Source organism: Macaca nemestrina, chromosome 2 (assembly GCF_043159975.1).
Source record: "Macaca nemestrina isolate mMacNem1 chromosome 2, mMacNem.hap1, whole genome shotgun sequence".
NCBI classification, from domain to species: Eukaryota; Metazoa; Chordata; class Mammalia; order Primates; family Cercopithecidae; genus Macaca; species Macaca nemestrina.
Genome location: NC_092126.1, coordinates 155,289,892 through 155,315,762, shown reverse-complemented (window position 1 = coordinate 155,315,762; position 25,871 = coordinate 155,289,892). Strand labels below are relative to the sequence as shown.

The window sequence follows — 25,871 nt, the reverse complement described above, 5'->3', positions numbered from 1 at the left end:
CGGGAGGCGGAGGTTGCAGTAAGCCAAGATCACACCACTGCACTCCAGCCTGGGCAACAGAGCGAGACTCCGTCTCAAAAAAAAAAAAAAAAAAAAGAAAAGAAAGTCTCCTGCCTCAGCCTCCCGAGTAGCTGGGACTACAGGTACGTGCCACCAGGCCCGGGTAATTTTTGTATTTTTAGTAGAGATGGGGTTTCACCATGTTGGCCAAGATGGTCTCTATCTCCTGACCCCGTGATCCGCCCACCTTGGCCTCCCAAAGTGCTGGGATTATAGGAGTGAGCCACCGTGCCCGGCCTTTTTATTATTATTATTATTATTTTTTTTTTTTTTGAGACAGAGTCTCACTCCGTCACCCAGGCTGGAGCGTGCGATCTCGGCTCACTGCAACCTCCACCTCCCGGGTTCAAACAATTCTTCTGCCTCAGCCTCCTGAGTACCTGGGACTACAGGCAAGCGCCACCATGCCTGGCTAATTTTATATTTTTAGTAGAGATGGGGTTTCACCATATTGGCCAGGCTGGTCTCGAACTCCTGACCTCGTGATTAGCCTGCCTCGGCTTCCCAAAGTGCTGGTATTACAGGCGTGAGCCACTGCTCCCGGCCGCGAATCGCATTTTAAAAAATTGCTGGAAGCACGCCCTTCCCCACTGCTGCCTCAGTGACAGGCTTTCCAGCGCCCAGAATGCTGTACGCAGACGCCGCCACCCTGGCCCCTGCACTCCCGCGTGAGCGACTTCCATTCGGGACCGCTCAGCCGTCCGCTACTGCAGCCTTCCCGCCTTGTCCTCCCACAGGCCTCCCGGGGCACCTAGAACTGCGTGTCTCACGCGGGCCCCGCTCGGCTCCCCACCGGCTCAGCCACTGCCACATGCCCGGGATCCTCCTCCTGCGGAGCGGGATGCTTGGCGGGGAGAAATGAAGAGGGGAACGCTGGGCTGGCGGCTTTCCTCCTTCGGCTGAACCCACGGTCCTGATCTCCGGCCGCCTCCTTCTGATCCGGGGTTCTGGCCCCCTCCTCGCCCAGGACCTAAGCGCGGTACCCCCTCTCCCCACCCCAACCAGCTGTCTCTTTTTCCTCAGGGGTCGTGCTCCCAGCCTCTGCCCTCCACAACCACCCGCCTGTCTCACCAGGGCCCAGCCTGGTCCCTGGGAGCCGCCACAGCGCCGCGCCGTTTCCCCGACAACAGGGGCCCGCGGGGTGAAGGCTGTTCCAGCCGCCTAAGAGTACCTGCAGAAGCTTCTCCCAGCGCCCTCCCCTCTCCAGCCCCGGGCAGCTCACACCCCTCAGGTTTTTTCTTTACCTTTCCCTTTCTCCCGGAACCACTTGAGGATAGGTTAAAGACATCTTTTTGCTGAACCCCTACCTTCAAGGTTTATTTCCTAAGAACAAAGGCATTCTGTTAGAAAACCCGGTACAGGCCGGGCGCAATGGCTCACACCTGTAGTCCCAGCACTTTGGGAGGCCCAGGCAGGCGGATCACCTGAGGTCGGGAGTTCCAGACCAGCCTGACCAACACGGTGAAACCCCGTCTCTACTAAAAATACAAAAATTAGCAGGGCCTGGTGGCGCGCGTCTGTAATCCCAGCCACTCTGGAGGCTGAAGCAGTAGAATCGCTTGAACCTGGGAGGCGAAGGTTGCAGTGAGCCGAGATCAGGCCACTGTACTCCAGCCTGGGTGACAGAGTGAGACTCTGTCTCAAAAGAAAAAAAAGAAAAGAAAAAAAGACACAATACGGTTACCTAATTCACAATCCGTGTTCAGGTTGTTCAATTGTCCCAACAACATCCTTCGTGGCTTTTCACAGCCTAGTCCATCCAAGATCCATTAAGGTGCATTGCATTTTGTTGTCACACCTCTTTAGTCTCTTAATCTGGAAGAGTTTATCAGCCTTTGTCTTTTTCTAATCTTGATTTTTAAATTTGTATTTTATTTATTATTATTATTATCATTATTATTATTTTGAGACGGAGTTTTGCTCTTGTTGCCCAGGCTGGAGTGCAATGGCTCACTGCAACCTCTGCCTCCCAGGTTCAAATGATTCTGCTGCCTCAGCCTCCCGAGTAGCTGGGATTATAGCTTGGTGTTGAGAACATTCAGTATCCCAGACAGGGTCTCACTGTGCTACCCAGGCTGGAGTGCAGTGGCTATCGTACACTACTGCCTCGAACCCCTATCCTCAAGCACACTTCCTTCCTCCGCCTCCCAGTGAGCTGGGACTATAAGCATGTGACCCTCCTGCAGGCTTCATGATTGTACTTTAGCACAATATTAAGAATGTTAAATGTGATCATTTGGTTAAGGTGGGGTCTACCAGATTTTTCCACTCTAAAGTTATTATTTTTATTTTATTTTATTTTATTTTATTTTACTGGTTTTTTGAGATGGAGTCTCGCTCTGTTGCACAGGCTGGAGTGTAGTGGCACAGTCTCAGCTCATTTCAACCTCCCACTCCGGGGTTCAAGTGACTCTTCTGTCTCAGCCTCCTGAGTAGCTGGGACTACAGGCACTCGCCACCATGGCCAGCTAATTTTTGTATTTTTAGTAAAGATAGGGTTTTACCTTGTTGGTCAGGCTGGTCTTGAACTCCTGACCTCAGGTGATCCACCCATCTCGGCCTCCCAAAGTGCTGGGATTACAGGTGTGAGCCACCGCGCCCAGCCAAGTTATTATTTTATAATTAACAATCGTACACACATACTTTGAGACCAACGTGGTTTTTTTTTTTTGGTTTTTTTTTTTTTTTTTGAGACAGAGTCTCCCTCTGTCGCCCAGGTTGGAGTGCAGTGGCGTGATCTCGGCTCACTGCAGCCTCCGCCTCCCAGGTTCAAGCAATTTTCCTGCCTCTGCCTCCCAAGTAGCTGGGACTACAGGTACATGCCACCAGGCCCGGCTGATTTTTGTATTTATTGTAGAGATGGGGTTTCACAGTGTTGGCCAGAGTGATTTCGAACTCCTGACCTCAGGTGATCCACCTGCCTCAGCCTCCCAAAGTGCTAGAATTACAGGCGTGAGCCACGTCACCTGGCCTCCAACATACTTTGTTGTTGTGTTTTTTGTTGTTGGTGTTGGTTGCTCTTGTTCTTTTGAGCCGGAGTCTCACTCTGTCGCCCAGGCTGGAGTGCAGTGGTGGGATCTCAGCTTACTGCAAGCTCCACCTCCTGGGTTCACGCCATTCTCCTGCCTCAGCCTCCCGAATAGCTGGGACTACAGGCGCCCGCCACCACGCCCGGCTAATATTTTGTATTTTTAGTAGAGATGGTGTTTCACCGTGTTAGCCAGGATGGTCTTGATCTCTTGACCTCGTGATCAGCCCACCTCAGCCTCCCAAAGTGCTGGGATAACAGGCATGAGCTACCACACCCGGACTGTTGTTGTTTTTTAACTAGGTAGGGGAATGAAAAGGAGGCATCTTGGAAGAGGGTTTGGTAAAAGTTTGCTTCTGGGATCCACTCTCCTCTCACTCACCTAGTTCCCAGATCCCTCTGTCATACTTACCATTGCTCTCCTCCAGCCCATCCATTTCTGCCCTGGATATCTTCAGAACCAGTAGCTGAATGAGGCCTTAAGGAGCATTTCTTCAAACCTAGGGCCTAAAAGATGCAAGGGCAATGGTTCTCAAAAAGGTTTTAGTATCTAAAACAGATAAAAGGAAAGTTGTTTTGGTGGGAGTAAGAGCAGTGAGCTGCAGCCACCCCCAGAAGACCTTCTCCCCACCTGGCTGGCTTCTGAAGGACCCCATTCCACATCCTGGGAAAGTATGGAAACCTCTGGCTTATCAGACACACCAGTGGCCTCTAGCTCCTCAGGAAGGCTGGCTTGGACCTTACCCATCTCTTGTTTGCTGCTTCATACAACATTGGCCTGAGTCCTGGGGCCACTGGCTTTTGAGAAAAAACTCTTGGCCTGTCATCAGGCAGCATCCCATCCCCCTGCACCATCCCTGCTGCTCTTTCTGTACTGTCTTCCTGGAATGCAGACTGTAGGCCAGAGACTGCACAAGGAAAAGCAGCAGAGACCCAGCCAGCCCATCTCTCCTCTGTGCCCTGGAACCTGAATGCAGCTGCTTTCCTCCAACCTGCACCATTGAGGAAGCGGCCAGGTTGGGGGCCCAGGCAGAGGGCCTGGCAGATTTCCTGAGTGCTCTCTGCAACAGACCAGTTCCACCAGAGGGGAACTGGGATCTGGCAAATGACCACAGCCACCAGGAAGTGGCCTGGAAGAGTTTTTCACTTCTCCAAAGATATTGTTCCTGGTAGCTCCAGGGTCTTTATATAAGACAAAGGAGGTGGGGGGTGGGAGGGCAGTGAAGAAGACATTGGCCAGGATCAAATCCCAACCTTGTCATGTGATCCTGACAGGTCATTTCAACCTTTAACCCTGTTTCCATTCTAAAGTAGGGGCAAAATAAGCAGCTCCTAGGTTGTCATGATGACTAATGTAATCCTGCAGCGGGCTTTCCAAATGTCAGAAATTGGAATATCTGCACAAATCTGTGCTATTCCTTCATGCCAGTTCTATTATACTATTGTTTATCTAAGATTTCCTCTAACTGTTTTGCTTTTTAAACATGGGCATGTCCCGAAGCAAAGCTGCTTGAAAAATAGGGTTTATTTTGCAGGTTATTGTTTCCTATTCTATTTAAAATAGATGATTGCTAAAATAATTTTTAAAAGTGTTCATCTATATTCACTTCCTCCTCTTTTTTCTGAATCCTCTACCACTACCCTTCCTCTCCTCCAGTCTCCAGCTTTGTTTGTAGGGAAATAGATTCAAAATCTCAGTGATGACAGGCGTTTTAACTCGTTTAGTATACTGTTGCAGACATTTGACCCTGGTCATGAACAGGATTGTACAATCCTCACCTTTAAGTGTGGAAGACAGGACCAATGGTGTCACAGAAGCAAGATACCTACAGAGAAGGCTTTTATATTTGCCCTAACTTGCCCTCAGGAATGGTCTAGTCTTCAACTGCAGCAGACCAGGTCAGAAGAATTTTCTAATGGGGGTGTCCACATTGCCTTGTGGACATAACAGGCTCTCCAAAATGTGGGCCAGAGCCTGAATTCGAGCCATGTTTTAGCTGGAATGCAGCTGGGCAGTCAAATCACATACCTTCTGCATTAATCAGGGTTCAGTTACAGAAGACATGCCATTCTAGCCATTTTCATCAGAAAGGGATTTAATACAGGTGATTAGATGCTTACAAAATCTTGGAGGTCCTAAAGAAATGGGCTCTGGTGGACCTCCAAGATTGCCCAGAACTTGGACGGGCGTGGTGGCTCACACCTGTAATCCCAGCACTTTGGGAGGCCGAGATGGGTGGATCACCTGAGGTCAGGAGTTCGAGACCAGCCTGGCCAACACGGTGAAACTCCGTCTCTACTAACAATACAAAAATTAGCTGGCTGCAATGGCGCGCTCACCTGTAATCCTAGCTATTCAAGAGGCTGAGGCAGGAGAATCACTCGAACCCAGGAGGTAGAGGCTGCAGTGAGCTGAGATCACACTACTGCATCCCAGCCTGGGTGACAGAGCGAGGCTCTGGCTCAAAAAGAAAAAAGAGGCCGGACGTGGTGGCTCACGCCTGTAATCCCAGCACTTTGGGACACCGAGGCGGGTGGATCACCTGAGGTCAGGAGTTCGAGACCAGCCTGACCAACATGGAGAAACCCTGTCTCTACTAAAAATATAAAATTAGCCCGGCATGGTGGTGCATGCCTGTAATCTCAGCTACTCAGGAGGCTGAGGCAGGAGAATCGCTTGAACTCAGGAGGCGGAGGTTGCGGTGAGCCGAGATTGCGCCATTGCACTCTAGCCTGGGCAACAAGAGTGAAACTCCATCTCAAAAAAAAAAAGAATGTGCCCAAAACTAAACAGAAGAACTGGTCTATGCTGAAACCTAGTGTCTCCCTGTCTATGCTGGCAAGCAGTGAGGACTTGGGCAGCAGAACAATGGCCCCCATCTCACTCCTAGCTGTTATGTTATGCACTAGTGCATTTAAGGAATAAAGCTAACTCTTACCCAGAATTCTAACTGCAAGAAAGTTTGGGAAATGTGAATTTTTGTTTGTTTGTTTGTTTGTTTTTTGAGACAGAGTCTTGCTCTGTCGCCCAGGCTGGAGTACAGTGGTGCGATCTCAGCTCACTGCAAGCTCCACCTCCCAGGTTCACGCCATTCTCCTGCCTCAGTCTCCCAAGTAACTGGGACTACAGGCACCCGCCACCATGCCCAGCTAATTTTTTGTATTTTTTAAGTAGAGATGGGATTTCACCGTGTTAGCCAGAATGGTCTCGATCTCCTGACCTCGTGATCTGCCCTCCTTGGCCTCCCAAAGTGCTGGCAATACAGGTGTGAGCCACCACGCCTGGCTGTGAATTTTTTTTTTTTAAGCTCTCTAATCTCTGCAGCTTAAAAAGTCACACTAAGAGGCTGACATAGATGATAAAAACCAATGTAACATACACCATTTAACAAATAAAACATCTTCCTCAGCCAGGCGCGGTGGCTCACGCCTGTAATCCCAGCACTTTGGGAGGCTGAGGTGGGTGGGTCACCTGCGGTCAGGAGTTCGAGACCAGCCTGACCAACATGGACAAACCCCTCTCTCTACTAAAAGTACAAAAAAATTTAGCCAGGTGTGGTGGTGGGTGCCTGTAATCCCAGCTACTTGGGAGGCTAAGGTAGGACAGTCACTTGAACCCGGGAGGCGGCAGTTGTGGTAAGCCAAGATTGCGCCGTGGCACTCCAGCCTGGACAAGAGCGAAATTCCATCTCAAAAAAAAAAAAAAAGTCTTCATCTCCAACACTTGGGCCCAGCCTACCTCTTCAGCCTGGTCTCTAGCCACTCATCCAACCCACATGTATTCTGTGTTCAGGTGAATTGTCAGGTACTATGGTTTGAATGTGTCCCATCCATAATTTAAGTGTTGAAACTTAATGGCTACTGAAGTGATAGTAAGAGGAGGGAGCTTAAGGAGATGATTAGATCGTAGAGGCTCCTCCTTCATGGATGGGATTAAGGCCTTTATAAAAGAGGCTTGGTGCAGCAGCCTCCAGCTCTCTTGCCCTTCTGCCTTCCTCTATGTGAGGCCACCGTGTTCCTTCCCTCCAGAGGACACTGCAACAAGGCATCACTTTGGAGGCAGACAGCAGCCCTCACCAGACAACCGGATCTGCTGGAGCCTTAAGCTTGGACTTCTCAGCCTCCAGATCTTTGAGAAATAAATTTCTGTTCCTTATAAGTTACCCAATCTCAGGTATTTTGCTATAGCAGCACAAAAATAGATCAAGACACTGGGGTACCTCCAACACTCAGTACCTTTGCTCAAGCTGTTCCCTTTTTTTTTTTTTTTTTTTGAGACAGAGTCTTGGATTGTCACCCAAGCTGGAGTGCAGTGGCACTTTGCTTCCCAGGTTCAAGAGAGTCTCCTGCCTCAGCGTCCCGAGTAGCTGGAATTACAGGCACGCACCATTGCGACTGGCTAATTTTTGTATTTTTTAGTAGAGATGGGGTTTCGTCAGGTTGGCCAGGCTGGTCTTGAACTCCTGACCTCACTCGATCCTTCCATCTCTGCCTCCCAAAATGCTGGGATTACAGGCATGAGCCACCACACCCAGCCCAAGCTGTTCCCTTTGTCTAGAATGTTCTTTCTTGCTTTTTCCACCAGATGAATGAATTGCCTCTTCTTACAAGCTTTTTCTTACCTTATGGGGAAGAAGTCATATTCTAGCCCCCTATAGCTTTTCGTGTGTACCTTTTTAAATGATATATTTACATGTGTGTCTCCCACACTTGACTAAGAGGGCAGAGATCATCTCTTTGGTATCACGGCTGAGGAAAGTCTGAACCAATTCCTTTTAACTCCTGGCTTATTATTAAAAAACAAAAAAAGGAGATTGAAATAGGGTTTTAAAGTTTCTAGAACAGTCTAAAGGTTTAAGTTTGCCAGGTTAATGCTTTTAACACAAAAATGATGATGCAGGTGCTGTGGCTCATACTTAGTCCCAGCTACTCAGGAGGCTGAGGCAGGAGGATCACTTGAGCCCAGGAGGTCAAGGCTGCAGTGAACTGCAATTGGGCCACTGCACTCTAGCCTGGGTGACAGAGTGAGATCTTGTTTAAAAAAAAAAAAAAAAAAAAAACCAAAAGACCAAACAACTCCTGAGCTTAGGTGATCCTTCTGCCTCAGCCTCCAAGTAGCTGGGATTACACGTGCCAGTGACTGTCCACCTGCACATGTGTTTTGATTCTCTGTTACAGCAGCCAAATATATATTTGATTGATCCTGGTTCAGGACTATGGAGTGATATGATAAGCACTGATGTCTTGCAGGTATAATCTCATTTGGAGACAGCATTAAACTTTCAAATGTAGGACCTTTTTTGTGATTGTGAGATCCAGGCCCATGTTTTTCTTGGAGCCCTAAAGCAGATGCTAGACTCAGTCATAAAACAGACTCTCACTATATGAAGGAATTAATGATTTAGGAGGTCATATGTATTTTTCACACTGTCTCAACTGCTCTTTTGGCAAAGTAGCCTGTTCCCAACTTTAAAGGAGCTCCAGCCAGGCATGGTGGCTTATGCCTGTAATCCCAGCACTTTGGAAGGTCAAGGCAGGAGCACTGTGTGAGTCCAGGAGTTCGAGACCAGCCTAGGCAACATAGTGAGATCCCGTCTCTATAAAAATAATTAATAAATAAATAAATAAATAAATAAATAAATAAATAAAATTAGGCTGGGTGCAGTGGCTCACGCCGGTAATCCCAGCACTTTGGGAGGCCGAGGTGAGTGGATCACCTGAGGTCAGGAGTTTGAGACCAGCTTGGCCTACAGTAGTAGAGATGGTGAAACCCCATCTCTACTAAAAACACAAAAATTAGCCAGGTGTGGTGGCACACGTCTATAATTCCAGCTACTCAGACCGCTGAGGCAGGAGAATTGCTTGAACCTGGGAGCCAGAAGTTGCAATGAACCGAGATCATGCCATTGCATTCCAGCCTGGGTGATAGAGCAAGATTCCGTCTCAAAAAGAAAAAAGAAAAAAATTAGCTGGGTATGGTGGCATGTATGCCTGTAATCCCATCTACTTGGGAGCCTGAGGTGGGAAGAGCCCCTGAGCCCAGCAGTTCAAGGATCCAGTGAGCTATGATCTCACCATTGTACTCCAGCCTGGGCGAGAGGGTGAAACCCTATCTCTAAAAATAATTAAGGAAGTTCAACAAGACTCAGGAAGCTCATTATGTAGAGTTGTCCATCACTGTGAAACACTGGAAACAACCTAAGAGTAAGTCAACATGGAAGGGGTTAAAGAACTAATGACTTATTCATTCAAAGGAAAATTACAGTCATTAAAATAATGACAACTATGTGTCAATGTATATGAAGCTTTGAAGTAATACTAAATCAAGAAAGATTATAAAATGGTACTCAGATTGGGAATCCAACTATGTCAAGAGACACATACACAAGAAGAAGAAACTGTCCTTATCACCTAATATGTGGTAGGCCTTCTGCTGAGTCTCAGCGACACACAATGAATAAAGTGTGGTCTTGATGTGACTCTCTGTTGTGGTGCCTGCCCCTAGAACTCTTACCAGGAACCTCCTATGACAAAGCAAGTTGAATATTTGATAGCTGCCTGTTGGTTGTGGGTGGGGATGAACGTCCTAGAGTTTTTGCCAATTTCTGTGATGTAAACATTTTCGCCAGGCTGATTTCAAGATACCGATGGAATTTCACTAACACAGTGTTGGAAAGAGATACATAAGCAGCTCTTGAGAGTCAGTGCAAACTAGCTTCAGCAGCACATTGGGGAGGTGGTTGCTAAATAAGCAATAATTTATTCATAGCATGGAATCCTAATCAGCCATGAAAATATCATACTGTAGAATAATTAGTCATATTTGAAGAAGTTCATCTAGTTATAATGCCATTCAAAAAAAAAAGAGGGCTGGGTGTGGTGGCTCACGCCTGTAATCCCAGCACTTTGGGAGGCCAAGGCGGGTGGACCATGAGGTCAGGAGTTCAAGACCATCCTGCCAACATGGTGAAACCCCGTCTCTACTAAAAACACAAAAATTAGCTGGACGTGTTGGTGCAATTTCTGTGATGTAAACATTTTTGCCAGGAGGCTAAGGCAGCAGAATTGCTTGAACCGGGGAGGTGGAGGTTCCAGTGAGCCGAGATCACATCATTGCACTCCAGCCTGGGCGACAGAGTGAGACTCCGTCTCAAAAACAAACAAACAAACAAACAAACAAAAACAGAAAGAGAGAGGGGGAAGTTCAGAATTTATTTCCAAGCTTAAAAAGCAAGTGGCAGATGGCCTTGGTGGTTCACGCCTACAATTCCAGCATTTGGGGAGGCCAGGGTAGGTGGATCTCCTAAGCTGAGGGGTTCAAGACCAGCCTGGGCAGCATAGCAAAACCCTATCTCCACACACACAAATACAAAAATTAGCCAGGTGTTGTGGCACCCGCTTGTAGTCCCAGCTACCTGGGGGTGCTGAGGTGGGAAGATTGCCTTGGGCCGGGGAGGTCAAGGCTCTAGTGAGCTATGTTCGCGCCACTATACTCCAGCCTGGGTGACAAAGCAAGACCCTGTCTCAAACCAGGAAAAAAAAAAAAAAAGCCAGTGGTGGCAGTGAGTGAGGTCAGTGAAAATTAAAAGTAAAGAAGTGTAAAGGTTCTAAAAACTGTCTTCTCGGAAAACCAAACAGAAAAATGGCCAAAATTGTCAGAATCCACATTCTGAAGACTGTGACTATGGAAATCAGTCGAAGTCTTGCAGCCTGGCAGGGTGATATACTTCTATAGTCTTGGCTACTCGAGCTGTGGTGGGCTGTGATGGACTATGTTCATCGGGTGTCCGCACTAAGTTCAGCGTCGGTATGGTGACCTCTTGGGAGTGGAGGACTGCCAGGCTGCCTAAGGAGGGGTGAACAGTTTCACACAGGAAACCGAGCAGGTCAAAACTGCGGTGCTGATCACTAATGGGATCGCACCTGTGAAAAGCCACTGCACTCCATGCTGAGCAACATAGACTAATCTTCAAAATAAAAAAAGGCTGGCAACAACCTGGAGAACATTATTCAAGAATGTGGATGAATCTCAGTAAAATGAGAAAGCTTTGTGACACACTTTTTTCTTTTTATTTATTTATTTATTTTTTATAGAGACAGGGTTTTACCATGCTGGCCAGGCTGGTCTTGAATTCCTGAGCTCAAGTGATCCATCCACCTCGGCCTCTCAAAGTGCTGGGATGACAAGCATGAGCCACCACACCTGGCCAACTCTGTGACATTTTAACTTGCCCTAAATCCATCCTCTGTCCTCCAGGCCCACAGTAGCCTTCAAAAATAATAACCTGCATCCATGGTGCAGCTCAGCAGCCACTGCAGGAAGAAGAGTGGAGCTGGAACCTTTTCAAAGACTCATTCACAAGTGATTGTCATTATTTCACCTGTCTGGTGGTTCCCTGGAATATGTCAGTTGCAAGGCTGTCTGTATTTAGCCTGACTTGGAGCTCATCCAGTGTGAAAACTTGTCTTCTCTGGGGATTTTTTTTTAAACAATTATAGGCAAGAGTTTTAACTTTGTGACTGCCTGAGGCAGTGGATAACAGTTGGATCAAGCAATAGACTAAAAATAAAAAAATTTTTTTTAAAGCTTAAAAGTTAGGGAATAGATGTCCATAAGGGCTTTGAAAACTCTGGCAAAGCCAGACACGGTGGCTCACACCTGTAATCCCAGCATTCTGGAAGGCCGAAGCGGGCAGATCACCTGAGGAAGGAATTCAAGACCAGCCTGGCAACATGGTGAAATCCGGTCTCTACTAAAAATACAAAAATTAGGCCGGGCACGGTGGCTCACGCCTATAATCCCAACACTTTGGGAGGCCAAGGTGGGCGGATCACGAGGTCACGAGATTGAGACCATCCTGGCCAACATGGTGAAACCCTGTCTGTACTAAAAACACAAAAATTTGCTGGGCGTGGTAGTGCATGCCTGTAGTCTCAGCTACTCGGGAGGCTGAGGCAGGACAATCGCTTGAACCCGGGAAGCGGAGGCTGCAGTGAGCTGAGATCGCACCACTGCACTCCACCCTGGCGACAGAGCACGACTGCATCTCAAAAATAAATAAATAAATAAATAAATACAAAAATTAGCCTGGCATGGTGGCAGGTGCCTGTAATTCCAGCTACTTGGGAGGCTGAGGCAGAAGAATCACTTGAACCTGGGAGATGGAGGTTGCAGTGAGCCAAGATTGCACCACTGCACTCCAGCCTAGGTGATACAGCAAGACTCCAACTCAAAAAAAAAAACAAAGATCACCAAAAATTACCAGGCATGGTGGCTTGCGCCTGTAATCCCAGCTATTCAGGAGGCTGAGACAGGAGAATTACTTGAACCCAGGAGGCGGAGGTTGCGGTGACCCAAGATTGTGCCACTGCACTCCAGCTTGGGCAACAGAGCAAGACTTAATCTTAAAGATATATATATATATATATATATCTGGCAGATTCCTGGGCATCCAAAAGGCCAAGCACATCATAGGTCAGTGTGCAAGCCCACGGATGTGCATGTGCTCAGGAAAACATTCAGAAGTCCCTAAATTCATCTCTGGTTGAATTTGAAGCATTGCACAAGCAGGAAGTGAAGGCTAAGGTGGGGTTGTAAACAGCCTACCTACACTTTGAAAGCATGTCCTAACATGCACGCACAGCCCCTCCGCAAAGACTGAGGGATCTATGGTTCCAGGCGTTTAAAGACATCTCTGTCCCATCATTAGCTCATCACTAAGCTAACCTACCAAGTAGAGACTTCAGTGGTCTCACATGACAAATAATACAAACTTTACAGAATTAGTTCAGGAAGTCACTAAACAAACAAAACCACTACTACAAGCAGTAAAGACAACAAATCTTAGAACTGCCACATTATAATTACAATTAAATTAAAATGTTCAATTTCTGGCTGGGCACAGTGGCCCATGCCTGTAATCCCAGCACTTTGGGAGGCCAAGGCGGGGGATCACGAGGTCAGGAGATTGAGACCATCCTGGCTAACACGGTGAAACCCCGTCTCTACTAAAAATACAAAAAATTAGCCGGGCGTGGTGGCGCACGCCTGTAGACCCAGCTACTTGGAGGCTGAGGCAGGAGAATGGCGTGAACCCGGGAGGCGGAGCCTGCAGTGAGCTGAGATCGCGCCACTGCGCTCCAGCCTGGGCGACAAAGCGAGACTCCGTCTCAAAAAAAAAAAAAAAAAAAAAAAAAAGTTCAATTTCCAACAAAAAAATGAGAAAACTTCCCAACTCATTCTAAGAGGCCAGTATTACCCTCATATCTAAACCAGATAAAGACATCGAAAGAAAACTACAAACTAGTATTTTTTATGATGGTGTAAGTGAAAATCCTGACAAACAGAATACTAGCAAACTGAATCCAGCAGCATATAAAAAAATAATTTTTTGGCCAGGCATAGTGGCTCACGACTGTAATCTTAGCACTTCGGGAGGCTGAGGTGGGTGGATCACCTGAGGTCAGGAGTTCGAGCCCAACCTGGCCAACATGGTGGAACTCTGTCTCTACTACAAAAATAAATAAATAAATTAAATAAAATCAGCCAGGTGTGGTGGAAGGCGCCTATAATCCCAGCTACTCGGGAGTCTGAGGGAAGAGAATCGCTTGAACCCATAAGGTGGAGGTTGCAGTGAGCCGAGACTGTGCCACTGTAGTCCAGCCTAGCAATAGAGTGAGACTCCATCTCAAAAAATAAATAAGTAAATAAATAAATAAATAAATAAATAAATAAAAATAGTGAAAAGACAATCCATAGTATGGAAGACAATACTTGCAAATTCTTTTTTTTTTTTTTTTTGAGACGGAGTCTCTCTCTGTCGCCCAGGCTGGAGTGCAGTGGCCGGATCTCAGCTCACTGTAAGCTCCACCACCCGGGTTTACGCCATTCTCCTGCCTCAGCCTCCCGAGTAGCTGGGACTACAGGCGCCCGCCACCTCACCCGGCTAGTTTTTTGTATTTTTCAGTAGAGACGGGGTTTCACCGTGTTAGCCAGGATGGTCTCGATCTCCTGACCTCGTGATCTGCCCGTCTCGGCCTCCCAAAGTGCTGGGATTACAGGCTTGAGCCACCGCCCCCGGCATTTTTTTTTTTTTTTAAGACAGAGTCTCGCTCTGTTGCCAGGCTGGAGTGCAGTGGCATGATCTCGGCTCACTGCAACCTCCGCCTCCCGGCTTCAAGCGATTCTCCTGCTCAGTCTCTCAAGTAGCTGGGATTACAGGCACATGCCACCACACCTAGCTAATTTTTTTATATTTTTAGTAGAGACAGAGTTTCACTATGTTGGCCAGGTTGGTCTCAATCTCCTGACCTCATGATCCACCAACCTCGGCCTCCCAAAGTCCTGGGATTACAGGCTTGAGCCACCACACCCGGCACAAATTCTTTATTTGAGAGAAGTCTGTTAACCAGAATATACAAAGAACACTTACAATTCAACAATTGAAAGATAAACAACCCAACTTAAAAATAGACTGGTCCACAAGGTGACTCATGCCTATAGTCCCAAAACTTAAGGAGAATGAGGTGGGAGGATCACTTGAGCCCAGGAGTTTGAGGCTGCAGTGAGCTATGATTGCACTACTGTACTCAAGCCTGGGTGACAGAGGAAGACTTGGTCTCAAAAAATAAATAATCAAATTTTAAAAAATGGACAAAGGATTTGAATAGGTATTTCTCATAAGAAGGTATAAAAAAGGCCAATAAGCACATTATTCTACTTCATTAGTCATTAGGGAAATACAGATCAAAACTACTGTCAGATACTACTTCATACCCACTAGGATGACTACAGTAAAAAACGAACAGACAATAACAAGTGTTGGCCAGAATGCTGAGAAAGAATTCTTTTCTTTTCTTTTTCTTTCTTTCTTTTTTTTAAAGTCTTTTTTTTTTTTTTTTTTTTTTGGGACGGGGTCTCACTCTGTCACCCAGGCTGGAGTGCAGTGGCCGGATCTCAGCTCACTGCAAGCTCCGCCTCCCGGGTTCACGCCATTCTCCTGCCTCAGCCTCCCGAGTAGCTGGGACTACAGGCGCCCGCCACCTCGCCCGGCTAGTTTTTTTTTTTTTTGTATTTTTTAGTAGAGACGGGGTTTCACTGGGTTCACCAGGATGGTCTCGATCTCCTGACCTTGTGATCCGCCCGTCTCGGCCTCCCAAAGTGCTGGGATTACAGGCTTGAGCCACCGCGCCCGGCCTTTCTTTTTTTTTTTCTTTTTGAGACAGAGTCTTGCTCTGTTGCCCAGGCTGTAGTGCAATGGCATGATCTTGGCTCCTGCAACTGCCGCCTCCCAGGTTCAAGCGAGTCTCCTGCCTCAGCCTCCCGAGTAGCTGGGATTACAGGCACGCGCACCACCATGCCTGGCTAATTTTTAATAGAGACAGGGTTTTGCCATGTTGGCCAGGCTGGTCTCGAACTCCTGACCTCAGGTGATCCACCCTCCTCGACCTCCCAAAGTGCTGGGATTACAGGCGTGAGCCATTGCACCCGGCCAAACGGTAGACCAAGCCTAATTTTTTCTTTGTTTGTAGAGATGGGGTTTTGCCATATTGCCCAGGCTGGTCTTGAACTCAGCCTCCCAAAGTGCTGAGATTACAGATGTGAGCCACTGCGCCTGGACAGATAAATCAGAATTGTTATATATTGCTAGTGGGAATGTAAAATAGTGCAGTAGCTTTGGAAAATAATTTGGCAGTTCCTCAAAAAGTTAAATGTGGAGTTTCCATATGAGCATTCAGGTTTAAACCCAAGAGAACTGAAAACATATATTCACTAAATAGCTGTACATGGATGTTCCTAGCAACATGATTTATGACAGTCAAAAAGGAGAAACAGTTTAAATGTCCATCTACTGATACTGATAAATAAAATGTGGTATGTCCGTACAATATAATTTTTTTTGGCCATTAAAAGGAATGATGTATTGATACATCATTTAACATGAATACATCATACAACACAGAGGAACCTTGAAAGCATTTTGCTAGGAAGCTGGAAACAAAAGGCCACGTAATGTATGATTCTATTTATATTCCATGTCCAGAATAGGCAAATCCACGCAGAATGAAAGTAGATTAGTGATTGCCAGGAGCAGGGGAAGAAGGGAATGGGGCAGTGATTGCTAAAGCGGACACAGTTTTGTTGTTTTGTTCTGTTTTGTTTTGTTTTCAGACAGAGTCTTACTCTGTTGCCCAGGCTGGAGTCTAGTGGCATGATCTCGGCTCACTGCAACCTCTGCCTCCCAGGTTCAAGCAATTCTCATGCCTCAGCCTCCCCCGTAGCTGGGATTATAGGCGTGTGCCACAGAGTCCAGCTGCTTTTTTATTTTTAATAGAGACCAAGTTTCATCATGTCGGGCAAGCTGACCTCAAGTGATCTGCCTGCCTCAGCCTCCCAAAGTGGTGGGACTGTGGGCATGAGCCACCATGCCTGGCCCCAGACACAGTTTCTTTATGGGATAACGACAATATTCTGGAATAACATAATGGTGGTATTTCCACAGCCTTACGAATATACCAAAAACCACTGAATTGCATGCTTTAAAGTGTGAATTATATCTTCTTCCTCTTTTTTTTTTTTTTCTTTTTTGAGACAGAGTCTTGCTCTGTCACCCAGGCTGAAGTGCAATGGCGTGATCTCAGCTCACTGCAACCTATGCCTCCCTAGTTCAAGTGATTCTCCTGCCTCAGCCTCCTGAGTAGCTGGGATTACAGGAGCCACCAGCACACCCAGCTAATTTTTGTATTTTTAGTAGAGATGGGATTTCATCATGTTGGCCAGGCTGGTCTCGAACTCCTGACCTCAGGTGATCTGCCCACCTCGGCCTCCCAAAGTGCAGGGGTTACATGCGTGAGCCACTGCGCCTGGCTGAATTATATCTTAATAATAATAAAAAAAAGTAGTTTACGAAGCAATCTGTTTTGTACATGTGGTAGGTCAGCAGCCTGTAAGATGACCCCCAGTAATTCTCACCTTGTGATAGTCACACTCTTGTGTAAACCTCTCCCCTCTGGTGTGGGCCAGATTTGGTTCCTCACTTCTAACAAACAGAATACAGCAGAAATGATAGAACGTCACTTCTGATATTAAGTTGTGAAAAGACACGATGGCTCCCATGATGGAGATTCTGGGTCCCTCCTTCTCTCTGTCACTTGCATCCTCCCCCCCTAGGGAAGCCGGTTGCCATGTCGTGAGCATGAGCAGCCCTGTGGAGAGGTCCACATGGCAAGGAACTGATGTCTCCAGATACCAACCAGGAGACAGGGGATGAGCTGCTGAGCTTCAAAGTGGATCCCTTCCCAGTCAGGGCTGGAGATGACCTCAGACTGCCAAGGCAATCTGTCAGAGGAAGAAAAGTTGGAGGACTTACACCACCAGATATTAGAATCTATTATGTAAACATAATACACATATTATGTAAATATAGTACAGTGTGATATTGGCATAAGGACAGGCAAACAGATCAATAGAACAGGACAGAATCTAGAAATAGACGCATTAACATACTGTCATCTGATTTATGACAAAGGTGACAGCAGTTGGGAAAGGAGTGTTTTTGTTTTTGTTTTTTTTAGACAAGGTCTCACTCTTGCCCAGACTGAAGTGCAGTGGTGCAATCATAGCTCACTGTAGCCTCAAACTCCTGGGCTCAAGCGATCCTCTCACCATAGCCTCCTGAGTAGCTGGGACCACAGGCACATGGCACCATGGTCAGCTAATTTTTTATTTTTATTTTGTTAGACAGAGTCTTGCTCTGTCACCCAGGCTGGAGTAGAATGGCATGATCACAGCTCACTGCACCCTCAACCTCCTGGGCTCAAGTGATCCTCCTGCCTCAGTCTATTGAGTAGCTGGGACCACAGGCACATGCCACCACATCCAGCTAGTTTTTGTACTTCTTGTAGAAATGAGGTTTCACTATGTTGCCTAGGCTGGTCTCAAACTCCTGGGCTCAAGCCATCTGGCCACCTTGTCCTCCCAAAGTGCTGGGATTACGGGTCTGAGTCACCATGCCCGGCCAGGAGGTCTTCTTCATAGATGATACGGGGTCATTTCTGCTTCTCTGGCTATGCTCACTGGCCATCAGCACCCTCTGTGTGCCCAGGAGTCTCACTCAGGGCACCTGCACATTATCCACAGAACTCTGCAGGGCCTTCCCCCAGCTCAGGGCCATAAAGAGAGAGATCTGCCTCGGGTTTGATGTCTTCTTGCTCCCTCACCTCCTCTCCAGGGCTCCCCATTCCTGGGCCAGTCCTCCTGGGTGAGAAGCCAGCAAGATGCATGTGATCTTCAGCCTCTGGGTTGACCCTAAAGGTCCATACCCACCGTTGTCCATGTCCATTTGTAGTCTCCTGTCACACTGAATCAAAGCTAGCCTGGGTGACAAGCAGCATTCTGTCAGAGGGACAGTACATGACTTCTGAAGCTTGGTCATATGAGACCCTGCAGTGTTACCTTGGGCCTTTGGCTTGTTCTTTTGGGATGAAGTCAGCTGCCCTACCTTGAGGACATTCAAGCAACCCTGTGGAGAGAAGCCCAGTTGTCAGCACCAGTTTGCCAGCCACGCCAGCAAGCCACCTTGGAAGCAGGCCCTCCAGCCCCAGACAAGGCTTCAGAAGGCTCTAGGCCCCAGCCCTTGAGATTTTCAGCTGAGGCCCCAAGCATCATGTAGTAGAGTTAAGTCATTCACACCGTGCCCTGTGGGAATTCCTAGCCCACAGAAATCATGAGATAATAAATGACTATTGTTTTACACACTGTTTTGAGGTGTTTTGTACTGCAGTAATAGATAACTAACACAATGGCTGAAGCCCAGTGCAACACTCTGGGAAAGTCCTCCTTGTTCACTTCCCCGAAGCTTGAGGCTTTGCAGGTAGCTCCCCTGCAGTCTCCTTCCACACCACCATGTCACCCCCCGTGCCCCCCCATGCACCCCCTGTAACCCCCCTTCTACCCTCCCTCCAGCTGCCTCACTCTCCCTTCCCTCTCCAGGGAGGCAGAGGGCAGGATCGACCCATCTGCTGCCTCATTGGAGGTTCCACTGGGGAATGAGATGCCCATCTCCCCTGCTGATGGCACTGCCCCCCAGGCTTTAAGAATAAGTCTTCTAGAATCCCCTCATTGTGGCAATAGTGAGGAAGGAAAGAAACCCCCAGCATTCCCCAGTGGGCAGTGACTAGCATGGATTCCCTCTGTCACTTCTTCTCACACTTGTGTTCACATTGAGGGTGGGGAGGGATGAGTGATGGTAGTAGGGCCGGTTCTGCCACCTCTTTGTACATACCTGGGGCATGTTCTTGCCTCAATCTCAACAGAGGCTTTGAATCATCCTTAAGCGTGAGGTCCACAGGACTATTTGTCATCAATTTTGGATCTCCATTGTCAATACCAGGAAAACAGGAAAAGTCTGGGTTTCTTTGCTGTTCCTGCTTCCTTCACTCTCTGTCCCTTTGACAATGAATATATCAGCACTTTCTGGGACGATTTGTGACATGCTCTCTTTTCACCAAACCTCTGCACATGGTGGTCCCTTTGCTGGCAACAACCTTCCTTTTCCTTTGCCCAACAGACTCTTACCCTTCACAAGCTGCCTCAGCACTGTCTCCTCAGGAAAGCCCTCCTTGACTCCTCTGACTCTGGCTATGTTAAGTGCCTCTTCTGGGCCACCCTAGATCCTTTGCTTCCTTTACCACGCTGTATTTGTGGCAGAGACGCTGTATTTGTGGCAGAGGCAGAAATACGATTTCTTTTTTTTCCTGAAACAGAGTCTTGCTCTGTCACTCAAGCTGGAGTCCAGTGGTGTGATCTCTGCTCACTGCAACCTCCACCTCCCAGGTTCAAGTGATTCTCCTGCCTCAGCCTCCTGAAAAACTGAGATTACAGGTGCCTGCCACCATGCACGGCTAATTTTTTGTATTTTTAGTAGAGATGGGGTTTCACCACGTTGGCCAGGCTGGTCTCCAACTCCTGATCTCAAGTGATCCGCCCACCTGGGCCTCCCAAAGTGCAGGGATTACAGGTGTGAGCCACCACAACTGGCCCAGAAATACAGTTTCTGAAGCACAGTTTATTCTCCCTCTTCTACAGCATGTGGATGTTGCTGGAAAGCAGCTGTCCAGCTGACACCCCATTTCCAACCACCTCTTACATCTAGGTATGGTCATACTACTGGCTCTTGTCAAAGGAATGTGAATAGAACCCATATGTGTCACTTCCACATCAAGGCCTTTAAGGAGCAGGTGTGTCATCTACACACCGTCAATGTCCTGCTACCAGCTGTATTTAGGCAATGACAAGATTCTTAGGAATGGTGCTGCCACAAGGTGGACAGAGCCCAGCGCCCAGGATCAATGTATAGAGGAAAGCCACCTGCTTCGATTATGTCTGAGACATAATTCCTTTGAAGGCCTATTTGTTATAGCAGCTAGGGTTACCTTAATTAATACAGTATTGTAGTGTTTACTGGTGTCTCTCCACTAGGTAGTCTTTTTGTTTGTTTTTGTTTCTGAGGCAAGGTCTGGCTCTATCGCCTAGGCTGGAGTGGAGAAGTGGCATGTTCTTGGCTCACTGCTACCTCTGTCTCCCAGCCTCAAATCATCCTCCCACCTCAGCCTCCTTAGCAGCTGGAATTACAGGCATGTGCCACCACGCCTGGCTAACTTTTGTATTTTTTGTAGAAATGGGGTTTTGCTATGTTGCAATCTGTCCACCCGGCCTCCCAAAGTACTGGGATCACAGGCATGAGCCACCGCGCCCAGTCTCTTGCTAGACTAGTCTTAAAGGAAAAGTAGGAGTTCTTTAGGTGAAAGAAAATGAACTTGGGGTGGGGGTAGCGGGAGGACAAAAGAGCAATAATTGTATCAGTAACTCAATATCTACTCACTGAGCACCTACTATGTTCCAGGCATTGGAGGGGCAGCAGCAAACCAGACAAACAAAGTCCTCCGCTCTCATGGTGCTGAAATTCTAGGGGGAGAAGCACTGAGCATGTAAACACATAAAATACAGAGAAGGATTTCTCAGAGTGGTGACATGGAGAAAACATACCAGTGTAACAAGGTAATGGGATAAAGAGTAACTGGGAAAAGGCACTGGACTGGATGATCCAGCAGGGCCTCCCTGGAGTGTCACTTTAGCTGAGACCCCAATGGTAAGAAGAATCCGGCCATGCAACAATCTTTGCATTAGGGAAGGGGAAGGAGGAGACTTTCCTAGATGGAGGAACTAGAAGCACAAAGACCCCAAGGTGGGAAGGAGCTTGGTGCACTTGAGACAAGAAGAAGGCCAGCATGGTGGGAATGGGAGAGAGTAAGGCTAGATGGGGCCAGGGTGTGTCCCCACCCCTCATCCCTGCTTTATTTTTCCCCATCGCACTTCTTATCACTTAATATGCTATGTATTTCTCTTACGTACACGCTTTATTTTCTATCTCTGCCACCAGGCTGTAAGTCCCATGAAGGCAGGGATTTCTGTCTGTGTTTTGTTCACTGCTGTCTCTTGGTAGACAGTGCCTAGAACAATGCCTGCCACACAGTCTTCCCAAGCTGTGTTTGTTGATTGAATAAATAAATGAGAGATGGATAAAGGACAGATAATGCAGGGCCTTGAAGGCCATGTTGGGGTCATTCTAGGCAAAGGGAATTGCAGGTGCACTCAGGGAAAGGCAAGCACTGGTTAGGTAAAGACAGGCTGAGCCTCCCATAGCCCTGTCAGCATGGAGCCAGAGGAGGGCTGCAGTCCACACTGTAGAAAGAGTGGCAGGGTAAAGGCAGTGCCCTGGTCCTCTTGGTCTCCTTGGTGCTTGTTAATCTGACTGGCAAAGTCTGAAGCAGGCAGGTGCTGTGGTCTGGTGAAGCGGAGCCAGGGGAGACATCATCCCAGCGAGAGAACATGGAAGGAACCCACAGCCACAGCAGGGCAAGCAGTCCCATTTCCCAGCAGCCTCATGAGCTCAGTGTGGCAGGGGGCAGCTCTGGGGCTCAAGCCCACTAGAGTGGCCCATTGGTCCTGGTGTTACCACCTGTCCTTCCTCAGGCCATTTGATCTTCCCATCTGTGTCAGTCCATTTGCATCACTATAAAGAAATACCTGAGTCTCACGCTGGGGACCAAGAGGGAGAGGGAAGGGAGCAGATGGCTTCTGGCATGACTAAATATGGGTGCCCAAAATTGCATCACTCAGACAAGTCCCTCTTCATTTCCTCGTTTTCCTCTATTTTGAGATAGGGTCTCATCACCCCCCCCCCTTTTTTTGAGACGGAGTTTCGCTCTTGTCACCCAGGCTGGAGTGCAATGGCATGATCTCACTGCAACTTCCGCCTCCCAGGTTCAAACGATTCTCCTGCCTCAGCCTCCTGAGTAGGTGGTATTAGAGGCATGCGCCCCGATTCCTGGCTAATTTTGTATTTTTAGTAGAGACGGGGTTTCTCTATGTTGGTCAGGCTGGTCTCGAACTGCCGAACTTAGGTGATCAGAATGCCTCGGCCTCCCAAAGTGCTGGAATTACAAGCATGAGTCACCACACCCGGCCTGTTTTCTTCTTATTTTGACTTGTCTGAATGTTGGTGCCCCCTCTCAGAATTCCTATGTTGGAACCTTTTTTTTCTCTAGAAACATTTGAAAAATAGTTTAGAAAAGTTTGCCCAATAACCCAGCACCCTCCAGGTTTTCAAAGGTGAAGAATGTTACTTGTGCAAGTCAGAATCTGATACCAATGAAATGGTGACAGCTTTGCCAGTAAACAAGAATATAGTCTTCCATGGCTAGGAAGGGCGACTGCCACAGCTGACAGGTTCCAAAGATACATGGAGACTATGTTGGAACTTAACCATCAAAGTGATGGTATTAAGAAGTGTGCCCTTTGGGAGGTGATTAGGGCTCTACCCTCATGAAAGAGATCAGTGGCCTTACAAAAGGGCTTGAGGGAACCTGATCATCCCTCCCACTCCCTCTGCCATGGGAAGACTCAGCCAGAACGTGCCATTTTGGAAGCAAAGAGCAAGCCCTCACCAGACACTTTATCTTTCTGTGCTTTGATCTTGGACTTCTCAGGCACCAGGACTCTGAGGAATAAATTTCTGCTGTTTATAAATGACCCTGTCTAAGGTATTTTGTTAGAGCAGCAGGCACGGCCAAATACAGCTTCACTCTCAGTTAGGTTCTCTCGAGGTGACAGAAGTCCCCAACAATTCTAGACATGCCTTAATCTTTCTTCATGCTCCTTCCATCCTAAAACAGAGCCACTGAGTGTTATGGGCCCTGAGTGCCCTGGATGTGGTCAAGTGACCTCTTCCAAAAGAGTCACTGTGGGCAGAGGGGTGCAATGCAGCCTGTGTGCAGGAAGGCTCTAGAAAGCAGCTATGGCTAGTGTGGCACAAGGAAGAGGAAGGATAGGAGATTATGTGCTAGTGTGATGTGTGGCTGTCTTCCTGTGAGTGTTCCCCCAGCCACACACATAGAACTGGGAGCTCCTGGTGCCCTGGTTCATCTCTGTGTCCCTATGGTCATACTCTGGAAGCTAAAAATTGATTACTTTTGAATAAACGAATGCACAAACCTTCATTTCCTTTATAGCACCTAATAGAAAAGTGCCTCAGGCTACCACATGAACTTTATCTCACCTGGCAACTGACATGTAATGTCAGTCATTCTCTTGTAATGTAAAGGATCACTATATTTGTTTTTAAGTTGTTTCTTTTTTTAAGAGATGGAGACTTGCTATGTTGCCCAGGATGGACTCAAACTCCTGGGCTCAAGTGATCCTCCTGCCTCAGCCTCTGGAGTAGTTGGGACTACAGGTATATACCACTGTGTCTGGCTGAAGGAGTGCCTTATGAATCACTTTCACATCTGATTCTCACAAGAACTCAGAGGTAGGGTTTATCATCACCATTTTATTATTTTTTGATAGATAGATAGATAGATAGATAGATAGATAGATAGATAGATTTTTTTTTTTTTTTTTTTTGAGATGGAGTCTCACTGTGTCACCCAGGCTGGAGTGCAGTGGTGTGACCTCAGCTCACTGCAACCTCTGCCTCCTGGGTTCAAGTGATTAGTCGGCCTCAGCCTCCCAAGTAGCTGGGACTATAAGCCGGTGCCACCACACTTGGCTGATTTGTATTTGGTATTTTTAGTAGAGATTGGGATTTTGCCATGTTGGCCAGGCTGTGATCTGCCCACCTTGGCCTCCCAAAGTGCTGGGATTACAGGCATGTGCCACTGTACCCGCCCCATTTTATTATTTTATTATTTTATTTATTTATTTATTTTTTTTTTTTTTTGGAGACGGAGTCTCGCTCTGTCGCCCAGGCTGGAGTGCAGTGGCCGGAGCTCAGCTCACTGCAAGCTCCGCCTCCCGGGTCTACGCCATTCTCCTGCCTCAGCCTCCCGAGTAGCTGGGACTACAGGCGCCCGCCACCTCGCCCGGCTAGTTTTTTGTATTTTTTAGTAGAGACGGGGTTTCACTGTGTTAGCCAGGATGGTCTCGATCTCCTGACCTCGTGATCCGCCCGTCTCGGCCTCCCAAAGTGCTGGGATTACAGGCTTGAGCCACCGCGCCCGGCCTATTTTATTTTTAAGACAGAGTTTTGCTCTGTTGCCCATGCTGGGTGCAGTGGCATGATCTGGGCTCACTGCAACTTCCGCCTTGTGGGTTCAAGTGATCCTCGTGCTTCAGCCTTCCAAGTAGCTGGGATTACAGGCCTGTGATCACACCTGGTTAACTGTTGGTGTCTTTTTTTTTCAGACAGAGTCTCACTTTGTTGCCCAGGCTGGAGTGCAGTGGCACAATCTCAGCTCACTGCAACCTCCACCTCCTGGGTTCAATTGATTCTCCTACCTCAGCCTTCCGAGTAGCTGGGACTACAGGCGTGCATCATCATGCTCGGCTAACTTTTGTATTTTTAATAGAGACGGGATTTCTGGATTGTCTCGAACTCCTGACCTCAGGTGATCTGTCCACCTTGGCCTCCCAAAGTGCTGGAATTACAGGAGTGAGCCACCATGCCTGGTCCATTTTATTATTTTATTTTATTTTATTTTTGAGACAGAGTCTTGCTCTGTCACGCAGGCTGGGTGTAGTGGCGCAATCTCAGCTCACTGCAACCTCTGTCTCCTGGGTTCAAGTGATTCTCGTGCATCAGCCTCCTGAGTAGCTGGGATTACAGGCCTGTGCCATCATACCTGGCTAATTTTTGGGGTTTTTGTTGTTGTTGTTTTTTAGATGGAGTCTCGCTTTGTTGCCCAGGCTGGAGTGCAGTGGCGCAATCTCGGTTCATTGCAACCTCTGCCTCCCAGGTTCAATTGATTCTCCTGGCTCAGCCTCCCGAGTGGCTGAGACTACACACATGCACCATCACGCCTGGCTAACTTTTGTATTTTTAGTAGAGACGGGGTTTCACCGTGTTGGCCTGGCTCTTCTCGAACTTCTAACCTTGTGATCCGCCCACCTTGGCCTCCCAAAGTGCTGGGATTACAGGCATGAGCCACCACGCCTGGCCTTATTTTTTGTATTTTTAGTACAGACTGTATTCACCATGTTGGCCAGGCTGGTCTCGAACTTCTGACTTCAAGTGATCTGCCTGTCTCAGCCTCCCAAAGTGCTGGGAGTGAGTCACCGAGCCTGACCATAGCACCACCATGGGAAGTGAGGATACTGGGACCCAGAGAGCTCAAGTGAATTGCACTGACACAGGAGCTCAGACTGGGTGCTGGGGACCAGGAGAAGTTACCAAGGATAAAAGACTATGGTGTGGCATGTTGGGACAGCCAACCAGTGACTTCT

General features: G+C 47.7%; 1 long non-coding RNA gene and 1 other non-coding gene across 2 annotated transcripts; one reads left to right on the top strand and one right to left on the bottom strand.

The window, feature by feature from the left end:
* Positions 1–1,145: 1,145 nt before the first annotated feature.
* Positions 1,146–7,307, top strand: LOC105477788 (uncharacterized). The gene is made up of 3 exons (XR_984939.2): positions 1,146–1,291; positions 4,827–4,987; positions 7,118–7,307. It is a non-coding gene; the product is annotated as an uncharacterized lncRNA (long non-coding RNA).
* Positions 7,308–22,765: 15,458 nt separating this feature from the next.
* Positions 22,766–22,896, bottom strand: LOC112425934 (small nucleolar RNA SNORA24). Its single transcript, XR_003017141.2, has one exon. It is a non-coding gene; the product is annotated as a small nucleolar RNA SNORA24 (small nucleolar RNA).
* Between the last annotated feature and the right edge of the window lie 2,975 nt (positions 22,897–25,871).